At 38.9% G+C, this 12,664-nt stretch overlaps 1 pseudogene across 1 annotated transcript; it reads right to left on the bottom strand.

The window, feature by feature from the left end:
- Positions 1 to 4,088: 4,088 nt before the first annotated feature.
- Positions 4,089 to 6,726, bottom strand: LOC307106544 (zinc finger and SCAN domain-containing protein 4-like; annotated as a pseudogene). The gene is made up of 2 exons: positions 6,682 to 6,726; positions 4,089 to 5,308 (listed from the first exon to the last, which is right to left on the bottom strand). The product of its transcript is annotated as a zinc finger and SCAN domain-containing protein 4-like (transcript).
- Between the last annotated feature and the right edge of the window lie 5,938 nt (positions 6,727 to 12,664).

Below are 12,664 nucleotides of genomic sequence, written 5' to 3'. Positions count from 1 at the left end.
GAATGAATGAATGAATGAATGAATGACAGAATTATACAATAGATTATATATAGAATACTAAAATATAAAAATGGCAATTAAAGTTAAAATGTAATTATTTATGTCTATCATTTAGCCCAATTATGATTAAGCCTAATTTTCAACATGCTAGATAAATGTTAATTTTACTTAACCACAATAGAAAACTCTGTACCTATGACATACATATGCTTAGTATGCATGTTTGTATAGTCTAACTCTCAGAGTTAGTTAATCATGTCTGAAAGTTGTTGGCTCCCAATTCTTAAAAAGAGAAGGAACACTGATGATCTTATCTGTGAGAGCTTTAGACAATTTTGGCAAATTTGTATATCTGTAACTTTGGCAAATGGAGCATTGACCTGACATTTTTACAGAAGAAATGCTTTAGTAGAAGTATTTATTAGCATGTAAATATTAGAGCTGATTAACTTGGGGATGGTTATAAGGGATCACTCCATTTAATTCTTTTTTTAATTTAACTTAGAGGGGAAAGGAGAGGGAGAGAGAGATAGAAACATCAATGATGAGAGAGAATCATTGATCGGCTGCCTCCTGCATGCCCCACACTGGGAAATGAATCATGTGCCTTGGCCAGGAATCAAACCATAACCTCCTGGTTCATAGGTTGATGCTCAACTGAGCCATGCCGGCTGGGCTCCATCTAATTCTTAATACCAATTATTTATTGGAGTGTTACTTTGTTTTCTTTAAATTATTTCTTTAAATTATTAGCTTGATCCCAGTTGTCCTAGGCTGAAAGTAACCATGCAGAGTTTCATCCTCTTTTTTGCATACTGCAGGACCTCAGCATGAAACAAAGAATGTACTGTTTGTAAATCTTTATAGGCTGGATGCTAAGATAGCAGCTGCAAGCAGTTAAGCATTAGGAGATTCTTCCCTGCCCCTCCCTTTGGTCATTTAAATCCCCTCTGGATGAATGTACCAACAACCCAGTTGATAGAGATTTGGCACATCCTCTAAGTCTTATTTTGACTAATCTAATTTTCTGTAAAAAATATGCAGCATTCCCCTAGGTTTGCTTAATTAGTATATTTTTATTTTCTTTATAAAAATTTATTTTTATTTGGTGGATATGAGGACTGATAGAAGTGGATGATTATAAAAGGCAATCATTTTTATTGTTCTCTTTCTGGAAGAACTACTTTTTAAAAGTCAACCGAAAATAGCTAATTTAGTGCTTTAGAGATATGAAATGCTTTATGTTCAAGACAAAAATAAAAATGGACTTCCAAAATGGAATCTCCTACTAAGGGACATTCCACCATAACCTCTGAAATTATTAATTTGCAGGCATAGTCATTGTGGCACTAACTTCTCCCCTGGAAGAGACTTTCTACCCAGCTTTCCATTAGTTAATATGTTTACAGGAGATGCACATAGCAAAATATTGCAGAGTACAATTGGTGAAATTGAATTGAAATTAATCAAATGAAGTGCCATAAATAGGTTAGATTCAGGACATCATAAAGACTTCTTCAGAACCATTAGGGTAACCATAACGCTCACTTTTAATCTTAACTTGAATTCTAAATGAGGATATTTCATGAACAAAGGAAGATGTTCACAAAAACATTTCCAAGGAAATAATTATGACTATTGCAGAAGGGGAATAGCCCTCTTCGGGTTGCTGGCCAGGTTTAAAAATTAAACTAACAAAGACAGATTAACAGAGAAAAGCACACAAATTTGTTGAATATAAGTTTTATATGACATGGGAACCTTCCTAAAGAAATGAAGACCTAAAGACACAGTTAAACTGGTGTATTTTTATGCTAAGTTTGATGAAGAGTGGACAGTTGCAATAGCATATGATCAGTTAAGGAGTATGATGTCAGTGTAGTAAACTGGGGAAAACTTAGGCTTATTTGTTAGAATTCTTCGGCTTCCCTTTGTCTTCAGAAATGAGGATGCTCCTTTCCTCTGAGGACAGGGAGGGCACCTTTCACAGGAGGGTTTTATAACTTGTTTCAGGGAAGAAGGGTAAAGAGGGAAGGAGGTCAGAATGACCTCTCACTTCTGTCTTTCTCTTAAACTTCTTCAGATTAAAATATTCAAAATGCCAAGGTGCCATATTTTGGGGTTAGCATTTTTAACCCTATTACTATCAAGGAGAAAACCATATGCAGTAATATTTAAAGGGTCTCCAGTGATTAAATATAAAGATACACACACACACACACACACACACACACACACACACACACACACAAAAAAAAAAAAAAACACAAAAAACTATAATGAGGTATGTATTTTTCCTCCTTTTTTTCCTCACTGGAATGAAGAAGGATGATTTGACAGTAGTGCTCTCCTCATTAACAGAGTGCTAGAGCTGGGCAGGATTCTCAATACTCATCAATCCAGACATTTCCTGTGAAGAGACATAGGCTAGGGAATGGAAGTAAATGATCAAGTGAGGCACATCTACCTAGCAGAGGTGTTGGGTTTAAAACTCCTGACCCTCAGCTCAGTGTTTTCTCAATCATACCATGCTTCCTCTTGGCAAATTTTCTGACTGAAGGAATATTCAAAGAGGAACTTGGAAAGGGGAGAGTAAAGTAAATTGCCAGATGGGTTAATAAGAATGGTTTTCCATATGTCTTCAAGGTTTTCTCCAGGGGATTTCTGTGAGAGAATTGGGCCCTAATGCCCAAGGCTTCCATCATGTGTAACGAATTGGCACCCCCCATTCTCACCCATGCATCTAGCCTGGCACAAGTGAAGGACCATCTTTGGGAGGAGAGAGAGAATAGTCACTCAAATCATTTTTCTGTGCTCTGTAGTTCACATGAGGTACGCCGGTTGAGAAAGAATGGATTCCTTAATACAGAAAATGGGTGAACACTAGTTAGTCAATGGCAACCAGAGGTAGAAGACTTAACAAATGAAGGAAAACAGTTTGGTTTAGGGAGGCAAGGTGAGAACATGGGCTTTGTGACCATCTGAATTGAATGCAAATCTCATCTATGCCACTTACAGGCTATGACTTAGTTTCTATAAGCTTGATTTCTTGATCTGTAAATGGAAATAATATAGCCTACCTCTCAGGAACACCTGTAAAGATTAAATAAGATAATGTGAAGTCCTTAGCCCAATATATACTTTAAGGAGGAAATTTGATTAAATGGAATGAGCACATGGTCTTTGGAGTGTGATAGGCTTGAGCTCATGTCCTGATGCCACCACTGAGTCTACTAATAAGGTGCATGAGACATTGCAGAAACTCAGTGAAATCTCAATTTCTTCCTCCTGGGATTTACCTCTTCACATCAAGTTTTTAATATAGAGCAATGACTTTCAAACTGTACCAGATTCACTGAGAAGCTTGGTAAAACAGATACTGGAGCCCCATCCCCAGAGGTTTTTATTTAGTGAGTCTGCAGTAGGGCCAAATTTTTTGTTTCTAACACATTCCTAGATGGTGCTGAAATTGTTTGTGGACTACATTTTGACTTTGATGTAGATACAGAGCTGTTATTCTTGGTTGTTGGAGGACAGTCTCAGCTTTTGACTTCTGATTGAAAGCAATACTAAAATACATCAGCTGAGACATCTTAACTTATTCTGATACTGATGGTCACAACATACCTGATTACTATTCTCAATTCTACATTGTTTTTATTTTATTTCAGAGAGGAAGGGAAAGGGAGAGAAAGATAGAAGGATCAATGATGAGAGAGAATCATTGATTGGCTCTCTTCTGCACATCCCCACCTGAGGATTGAGTCCACAACCTGGGCATGTGCCCTGACTGGGAATCGAACCTTAACCTCCTGGTTCATACGTTGATGCTTAACCACTGAGCCACGCCAGCTGGGCTTATTTATTTATTTTTATTTAAAAAGTATTTATTAGTCATTTGAAATGTGTCAACCACACTTTAGGCATGTAAGTACTGTTGATGAACAAAACAGAAATTCCCCTCCCTCCTTAAACGTATATTTTAGTGGAGGAAACAATGAATGGAAAATATAATTGCAAGGTTATAAAGTATGTTCTAAATAGAGTAGTACTATGGCAATGTACATAACATGACATATTAATTTGCATTACATCAAGGAGGCTTCTGGTGTGGAGGAAACATGTCTGAAGGCAGTCCTCTGGTGTGTCCTCAGGGGGTGATGGTAGGTGGATGACTGGTGGTAGCATCTCTGGCAGACTGAACACACATAGGGCTTCTCTCCCATGTGGATGTGCTCATGAGCCAGAAGGTTGGTTCTGTGGCTGATGGACTTGGTACACATGCTGCACCTGAAAGGTTTCTCTCCTGCATGAATCTTCTGATGCATGTGTAGGCCTGAGGCCTGGAAGAAGCCTTTGTTGCATGCAGCACAAATAAATGTCCTCTCATTATTGTGTCTTCTCTCATGGACTTTTACCCAAGAGAAATACCTAAAGATCTTGGGACACTTTTCACATTGGTATGACTTTTGGGCTTCATGGAATCTTTCTTGGTTCCCCCTACATGTGGAATTTCCTGCATTGCTCTGGTGGGTAAGAAAAAACTCAGGGAGACCTGGTCCAGCAGAAAAATGCCAGTCCCACCTCCATGAGGACATCTTGATAAGAGGCTCCTTCCTGAGATCTGGAGGTGCCTAGACTTGCTCTTTTGGAGCTGAGTGGATTCTTCAAAGAAACACCTCTCTCATCAGGCCTGGGACAATACTCTTCCTGGATAATGAGTAGGGAAAGTATTTGATTGCCTTGATGAGTAATACTTCAGTAGTTTTCAAAGAAATGTTGCCACCATATATTTTTTTTTTTTTACTTTCATGTCCATGTCCTGTTTGCAGAGAAGTCTTGGGGAGTCCAGGAGGGTGTCTATCTTGGGGAGTCCAGGAGGGTGTCTCCACATTTGCCTCTATTAGGGATCCTATTGACAACTGTTTTGTTAGATGAACAATGACTTATCTGAGGGCATATTCTTAGAAAAGAGGGCTTCCTGTCCCTGCATGTGGACGTGGACCAAGGCAGGGCGCTCCATGTAATCATCACTCAGGTCTGCCCTGAATGTTTCCAGGTTTCTGCCACTTGATTCCCATTTTCCTTTCAATGTGGACCTGTTGCTGCAATGCCTATTGAACATAAACTGTGCCAGGACCACTTGAAAAATAATTTCATCCTTGCTGTGTTTTTCTGGCTTTAGCCACTACTGAAATGACTTATAGAGTCTTTGCAGTTCCTGCCTTGCACACGACTTACTGCTGTTTTGAAATGAGCTGAGCTGAGTGTTCTGGAACCCAGAGGACAATGTCCCCCCTACCCCCGCCTTTCAAAGAGCAGGTTTTTGGCTAGGTTTAAAGACCATATTTTCTGATCCACAGTCATCCCTGCACGGTTCAGATAGAAATGAGGTTCTAAGATCTAAATCCATTCTTAGCAATATTTCTCAGAGATTCAACTTCCAGGATTCAATACTTGAACTCCTGTGTTGATAGTGGTGGATGCTGAACAGACTGTTTGCTCCTAGAGAAGATTGAACTTCAAACTGGGTAATCCTGGACCAAAGGCTGAGCTGCTGTGTGACTGGCTGGCTGCACTGGATTCATCTCCAATTCTACATTGTTTTTAGTTTTCTGTTCCTCTGCATACTGCCTTTGAATGCAGAGCTCAGTTTGAAGTAAAAAAGAGTAAGAAAATTACTTGATCAATACTTGTTGAACCAGATAATTCATCTCAAGTGAAAAGCACAGCAACATGTTTTCCAGTTCTGTAATTTTCCAAGATTTCTCATTATTTCTTTTTACAGGTGAAAACTTGGGGTAATCAATTAAACAGTAAATCAAATATTGTGATCCAAATACTGTCTGATTCACAGCTTGGGACACACAAATGCATCAGAGTTAGGGCCAGCCTTTTATGTCAGTTAGTTGCTATTTGTATCAGAGCTCAAACACTGGTGTTTCAGTGCTAGCTGGAAGACATGTTTTATCTGAGTATTTTATTTGATGTCTATTATGGACTGAATTATTACCATCACCCCCCAGCCCCCAATTCATATGTTGAAATCCCAACATCCCAGTGTGGAGATGAGGGCCCTAAGAAAGTAATTAAGGTTAAATGAGCTCATAAGGGTAAGGACCTAAATCATATAGGATTAATGTCCTTATAAAAAGAGAAAACTATCTATTCTCTCTCTCTCTCTCTCTCTCTCTCTCTCTCTCTCTCTCTCTCTCAGACTTTCAGCCTCCAGAACCATAGAAAAAAGTTTCTGTTGTTTAATCTACTCAGTATATGGTACAGGTATTTTGTTTTGGCAGCTCAAGCAGACTAATGCCATACTTACCTGCTATTGACCCAGAGTGTTTTATAAAAATTTGAATTGATCATTGTACTGGGTAGTTTCCAGGTGCAATGACCAATTGCAGGTCTACTCTCCACCATTCTCCCTCCTCCACTTATCCTAATATCTGTTTTCTATTAGAAAAACTGATGGTATGATTGTCAACATTTTAAAAATGTGTCAACATTTTAAAAATGGAGAGATTTTGCATGAAAATAAATCTGGATTGTCATATACTCATGAGAAATTAGAAAATCTGGCAACAATGCTGGCAATAATAAACTGGCACTTCCTTTTTAGACTAGGCATTAGCTCTCCAGTTGGCCATAGCTCCCACTTGGCATGCCTCACTCAATTACCTTACCAGACTGGCCTCTGTGTCCATCTGAGAGTACTATCCCCATTCCTCAGGGGATAATATGAAGGGCTAAAAGCTCATATGCTTGGAAATCTCTTTGACTGGCTGCTGTAGGTGCTACTAGTAACAGCTCACAATTGCAACCTTTTCAGGAGTATGCTTGGGTGATCAAAGCCACTTAGCTTGTTAGTGCCTAGGAATTTGCCTCATAGATTAACAATGGCATTCTATGATGGACACCTCCATCCTGGTAGAAACAATCATTTATCCTGACCAGGCTTGATATGGCTTCTACTGGTAGATGTGGGCTTGCCTTTACTTCCACAGTGCCTCGGCCAGCCCCACTGCCAGGGTCATTGACTTAGTATCCTGCATAGCATCACTCTGGATCAAGGGGCACACTTTATGGCCAAAGGAGTGCAATGGAGAGCAGATGACTGTGGGATCTACAGGTCATGCCACATACCATGTTATCCTGTCATCCAGAGCTTACTGGTATGATTACCACCCCCTTAGTCCCCAGTTCATATGTTGATATCCCAACATCCCAAAATGACCTCTTAATGACATAGCTGAGGCACCAGCTTGAAGATGACTTTTCATGAGGATGGGGCACTATCCTTTAAGATACAGCATAGAATTTTAACCAATGTCCATTGTATTGGTCCTGTATTCCCAATTACTAGAAAATATGGGCCCAGGCCCCAAAGCATGGAAGTAGGAATGACCTCATTCACCATCACTCTGAGTTCAACTTGAGCAATTTTAGTCTCTTGTTTCTGAAGGGGAAATTTTTCCACCAGGAGGACACAGTCAAAGTCATTCTAAACATAAATCACTGGCTGCCACCTTGTCACACAGGAGCTCCCACACTGGTGAGGGAAATTGACCCTGATCATTGCAAGGAGGTAGCACAGCCATAACATGGGTAAAAGGAGAAATATCTATAGCACATAGGGGATACACTGGGCCATCTCTTGGTATTCTCAGGCTCAGTTTTACTGCGGCCAGTCACCATGACCGTGACCTAATAAGGACACGGTACTCAGAAGCTGAGAATCCTCAGGAAAGAGGGTCTAGGTCTTCTATAGTTTTCTCCTGCACAAGGATCTTCATCTCTGGCTCTAGGTTATCCTAACAACCGACCTAAATTATTGTCCCTCTCACTGACACTATATTAAGACATCCCATCTCTCAGCTAACACCTTCAGGGTATTATGCTAGTTTGCTGAGAATATAATCTTACAAGCATCTAAAGGCAGGAGTGGCCTGCTTTATGCCATTGAGCATTTTGCCCATGAGAGCTGAGGCATCTGCATATTTCAAAGGCCCCTAAAGCCCCATAAAACTGTAGGAACAAAGTTACTCTTAATGCAGGTAAAATGAAAAAGGTGGATAAGCTATCAGTAATTATCCAGAGCCTGAATGTAGTCTAAATAAATACCAAAGACCTGAGATAGACGTGTTCTAAAGTTAAATTATTTAGATTACTTAAGTTTTCTACTTCATATAGCTTATGCAGATCTGAAATCAGAATCTTTTGAAATTGCAGTAACACTCTTTGTATACTACGTTTTTGTTTTACTTTGTAATTCCTGAGACTGACAGACCTGAAGAATATGAGTTTAACTACTAAGCAAGAATTTTCCAAGTAATAATTATTAATATAACACTTTTCTATGCCAACTTATAAATAACTTCCACATTGTGATATTTTTTCCTCTTTTCTTCACTTTCACACTTTAGTCATTTCCCAAATCTTAATTATTTCGTTGAGTGAGACAAAACTCTGGAATACAGAAAGAGATTATTTTCTTAAATATATCTCCTTATGCTGGTGCCTAGAACCATTAGGACATTGGGAAATGACACTTTTTTCCTTCACAAAGCGTACAGCAAACAGTGGTGTTTACAATGATGGAGGAGAAAAATAAAATTTCACTTTATTGGTAATAAAAGTAATAGGTGTTGGTGTTTTTCTCCATAACAGTTACCCGAACTACTTAGTTTTTATATCAGACTGATATTTATTTTCCTCTAAGATTTCCTTTGGAAAAAATGCAAGCCTTCTGAAAGTGTTTCTACTTTTTCTTAAAATCATAACACATTACTTGGAAAATAAAGATTTCCAATCCTTAATAGTCACTCTTTTGAAAAATTTTGTAAATTGTATTTTTAAAACTATACAAAATCTCTTTAATGTTTAATTGAAAGCGTTAAGTATGCTTTTCTAATTTTTATTTTAGACGTTTTTCTCATTTAAGTCATGGTACTCTTTAATTTCATAGGTTTCATTTTAGGTTAGCCTTGAAGTATCACGAATTTAATTTGATTATTGTATGATATATTTTTTAATTGTCTTTCTCTGTGTGTTATTACCCAACTTCAGAAGATATTCAGAATGTTCTCTTTCTCTCTTCCTCTCTCTATTCCCTTCCCTCTCCTTCTCTTTCCTTCCTGAGCTCTATCTGAACATTAAGTGAGGCTGAACAAGGCAGTCAAGTGTTCTGTGGGAGGGGGCATCCACAATGGCCCAGCACAGGGTGCAGAAGCCCAAGACAGTGAAGAGGATAGTCACACGGACAGCTATGCACAATGGGATGCTGGAGCCTTAGTGGGGGGAGGAGCAGCTGTGCAAATGTATTAGAGCCTGAGCAGTGTGAACTCATGGGGCACGACAGCCAAATAGGGCAATGAACCCTGAACTGAGTCAGAAGAATGTCCAAGAAGGGGTCAGCCCAGTATGGAGTGTCGAGTGAGAAGAATGTCTACACAACTTGGAGGTTGAAATAATTGGCACAGTGTTGGAGCCTGGGCAAGTTGGAAATGGTGTCCATGGTCGAGGGAAGCAGAGAGACTCTGCAGCACTGGCTTGGTCTGGAGTCTTAAAATCTGAGTTGGTGTCCACACACACAGGTAACTGATTACAGAATAATGGAATCCAAGCAGGTGAGAAGGGCATCCATGGGGAGTGAGGGGATGGGATGTCTGAAGCAGGGTGTTGGGTTGAGGAGTAAGGAATGGGCATAAGGAATTTGCCTGGGTTAAGGAGCAGTAATGAGTCACATACAGGGAATGGAGTCTGAGAATTAGAGTATCATAAGAAAGCCATATTAGGTTCCTAATTGTGATGATTATATTGCAGTTATGTAAGGAAATGTTCTAGTTTGTAGGAAATGCACAATAAGGAGTTTATGTGTGATGGAGCATTCTGGCACTAACTTACTCCCAAATAGTACAGGGCATTCTCTGCTTAGAAACCTGACTCCTTTTAATCTGTACTTAAGTCTCAGTCCAAAGGCCACCTCAGAAAGCCTGTCTCTGATTTCCTAATGGAAAGTAGCTCTTTCTACCCTTAATCATAGTCTCTGTCTTATTAAGAGTTTCTTCATAGAACTCTGGAATTTTCTTCTTTAGTTATTTGTTCTTTATCTATCTTCCCTAACTAGGCAGAGATCTTGCTTTCCAGAACACTGCTATATTTCAATACCTAGAACCAAATATGGTTCTCATTGTGAATGAATGAATGAATGAATGAATGACAAAAATATAGGGTAAAAATATAGACTCTATAGGAGGGACTTTTGAAACATGAAAACATTTTTCAGTTCAAAAAATACAATTAAATAAAAAGAAAAATAGTTGAACATTATAAAAAGTTAAAACTTATAATTTAAATAACTTTTAAACACAGTACTCTGATGATACATTCTTAGAGAGATTAATACCTCCACATCCTTAGTGAAATGTAGTCCAAAAACAAAGCATAGTACTCGACAGGTAATAATCACTCAATCACTCAATAAATATTAATACTGATAATTGTCATTACCCTAAAACCCATGATAACTCTTCATGGAATAAGACTGTCATTTAGCTGGTAATTAAATGGTGCATATTTATTTATTTTTTAAATATATTTTATTGATTTTTTACAGAGAGGAAGGGAGAGGGATAGAGAGTTAGAAACATCGATGAGTGAGAAACATCGATCAGCTGCCTCCTGTACATACTGGGGATGTGCCCACAACCAAGGCACATGCCCTTGACTGGAATCGAACCTGGGACCCTTGAGTCGGTAGGCCGATGCTCTATCCACTGAGCCAAGTCAGTCAGGGCCAAATGGTGCATATTTTTAAAAATACATTAAAAATATTGTTTCTTGCCGAAACCAGTTTGGCTCAGTGGATAGAGTGTCGGTCTGCGGACTGAAAGGTCCCAGGTTCGATTCCGGTCAAGGGCATGTACTTTGGTTGCGGGCATATCCCCGGTAGGGGGTGTGCAAGAGGCAGCTGGTCGATGTTTCTCTCTCATCGATGTTTCTAGCTTTCTGTCCCTCTCCTTTCCTCTCTGTAAAAAGTCAATAACATATATTAAAATATATATATATATATATATATATATATATATATATATATATATATATATATATTGTTTCTTCTCTTCTATGTCAATTTTAGGGAAATAAATATAAAAGATTATTTGCACCAGCATGGAAAAAGCATCTTAGAATGTCTTTATTTCATATTCCTAGTTTTGCTTTTCTCTGTTGCAAATTGACTCCTCTTTTCCAACTGTAAAAATGACAGAGCTATTAATGTATTTAACCGCATGTTGCACAGGAAATGTGAAAGATGAAGAAATAAAAGAATGAGCAAATGGATAAATTACCCTGAAAGTTAGATCATCTGATTACACTCCCAAAGCCTGAGGAAGCTATGAGCTTCTGCTTTACTCTAGGTCTCTGGGGTCAGGGGGCACTCTCATGTGCCAACTGGATTTGGGGTTAATCAGTTCTTTTGTGTTCTTTATCTTCTAACACTATTCGTAATTTCACTGTTTTTTATTTTTTTTGTGTGTGTGTGGTCTATGAATGGTTTCTCTAATGTATATTCAGGCAGAATAATGGGCATAAGGAATTTGTGATTTAAATGGTTCCAGGAAAACACACTAAGCAAAAACTTGTAGTTGCTTCTAGCCGGAGAGTCATTAATTTATGTATCAACCACCAGTTGTATCTGGAAGAAGGATCTAATTTTTTATTTTATCTTTATTGTTGAAAGTATTACAGATGCCCCTTCCCCCCCCCCCCCTTTGACCTCCTCTATCCCTCACCCATCTCCACACCCCCACCCCTGGCATATTGCACTATTGTCTGTGTCCATGGGTTTTGCTAACCCCTATCACTCATTAATAGATCCACACAATTAGTTTCACAGATTGAATAGTTTAACAGATTAGTCACTTAACTAGTTCTTGAGAAAACAGGACAGTTAAGTATTGGCAGAGCAAAGGGAAAAGATAAAATTCTGGAGTGTGGGACATTTATTCAAAAGAAATGCAGTTCTGGTGGCCAAGCCAAAGGGTGGGGCTCTACACAGCAAAAGGCAACACAGTTGGGTGGGAGGGATGGATAAAGGGAGACGAAGGTGCAGAGGGCAAACCTCTTTCTTTCTCGTTACCCTCCCACTGGTCATACAGATTTCAGGAGAGTATAAAGGCTATCAGAAGGTCTCTCCACTCTTTGTCCTAATTTCTAATGACATATCAAAAAGGTTTTTAAGTACTGATTAAAAATTCATCAAAAAGGGTAAAGGGATATAATGCAAATTTTCTCTCTCCCATTAATCCCCATGGTCTTTTGAGTAAAATGTGTAATTGCCTAAAACTAAAACTTTATGCAATTTACCTAATAGACTTGAAAAACTGACTAATCTTATGAAAAGGCTGAGAGATGACCACTGGGTTTAAATCACTTGGATCCTGACACCAAAGTGATCAAAGTTGAGAGAATAAAAAGCAGTCTCCATACAAAGTGCTAAAAGTATGTCCCAGCCAGAAACATGTGTGGCTGAGTCACATCCAATGATTGAGTCCATCACAGCCTCTGCAGGTTTTAGTCTTTGATTTTAAAATAGTCAATGTTGCCAGGCCAGTGTGGCTCGGTGGTTGATCATTGACCTATGAACCAGGAGGTCCCGGTT

The sequence above is a fragment of the Cnephaeus nilssonii genome (genome assembly GCF_951640355.1).
Source record: "Cnephaeus nilssonii genome assembly, chromosome: 10".
Lineage (NCBI taxonomy): Eukaryota > Metazoa > Chordata > Mammalia > Chiroptera > Vespertilionidae > Cnephaeus > Cnephaeus nilssonii.
This window is presented reverse-complemented; position numbering and strand designations above follow the sequence as displayed.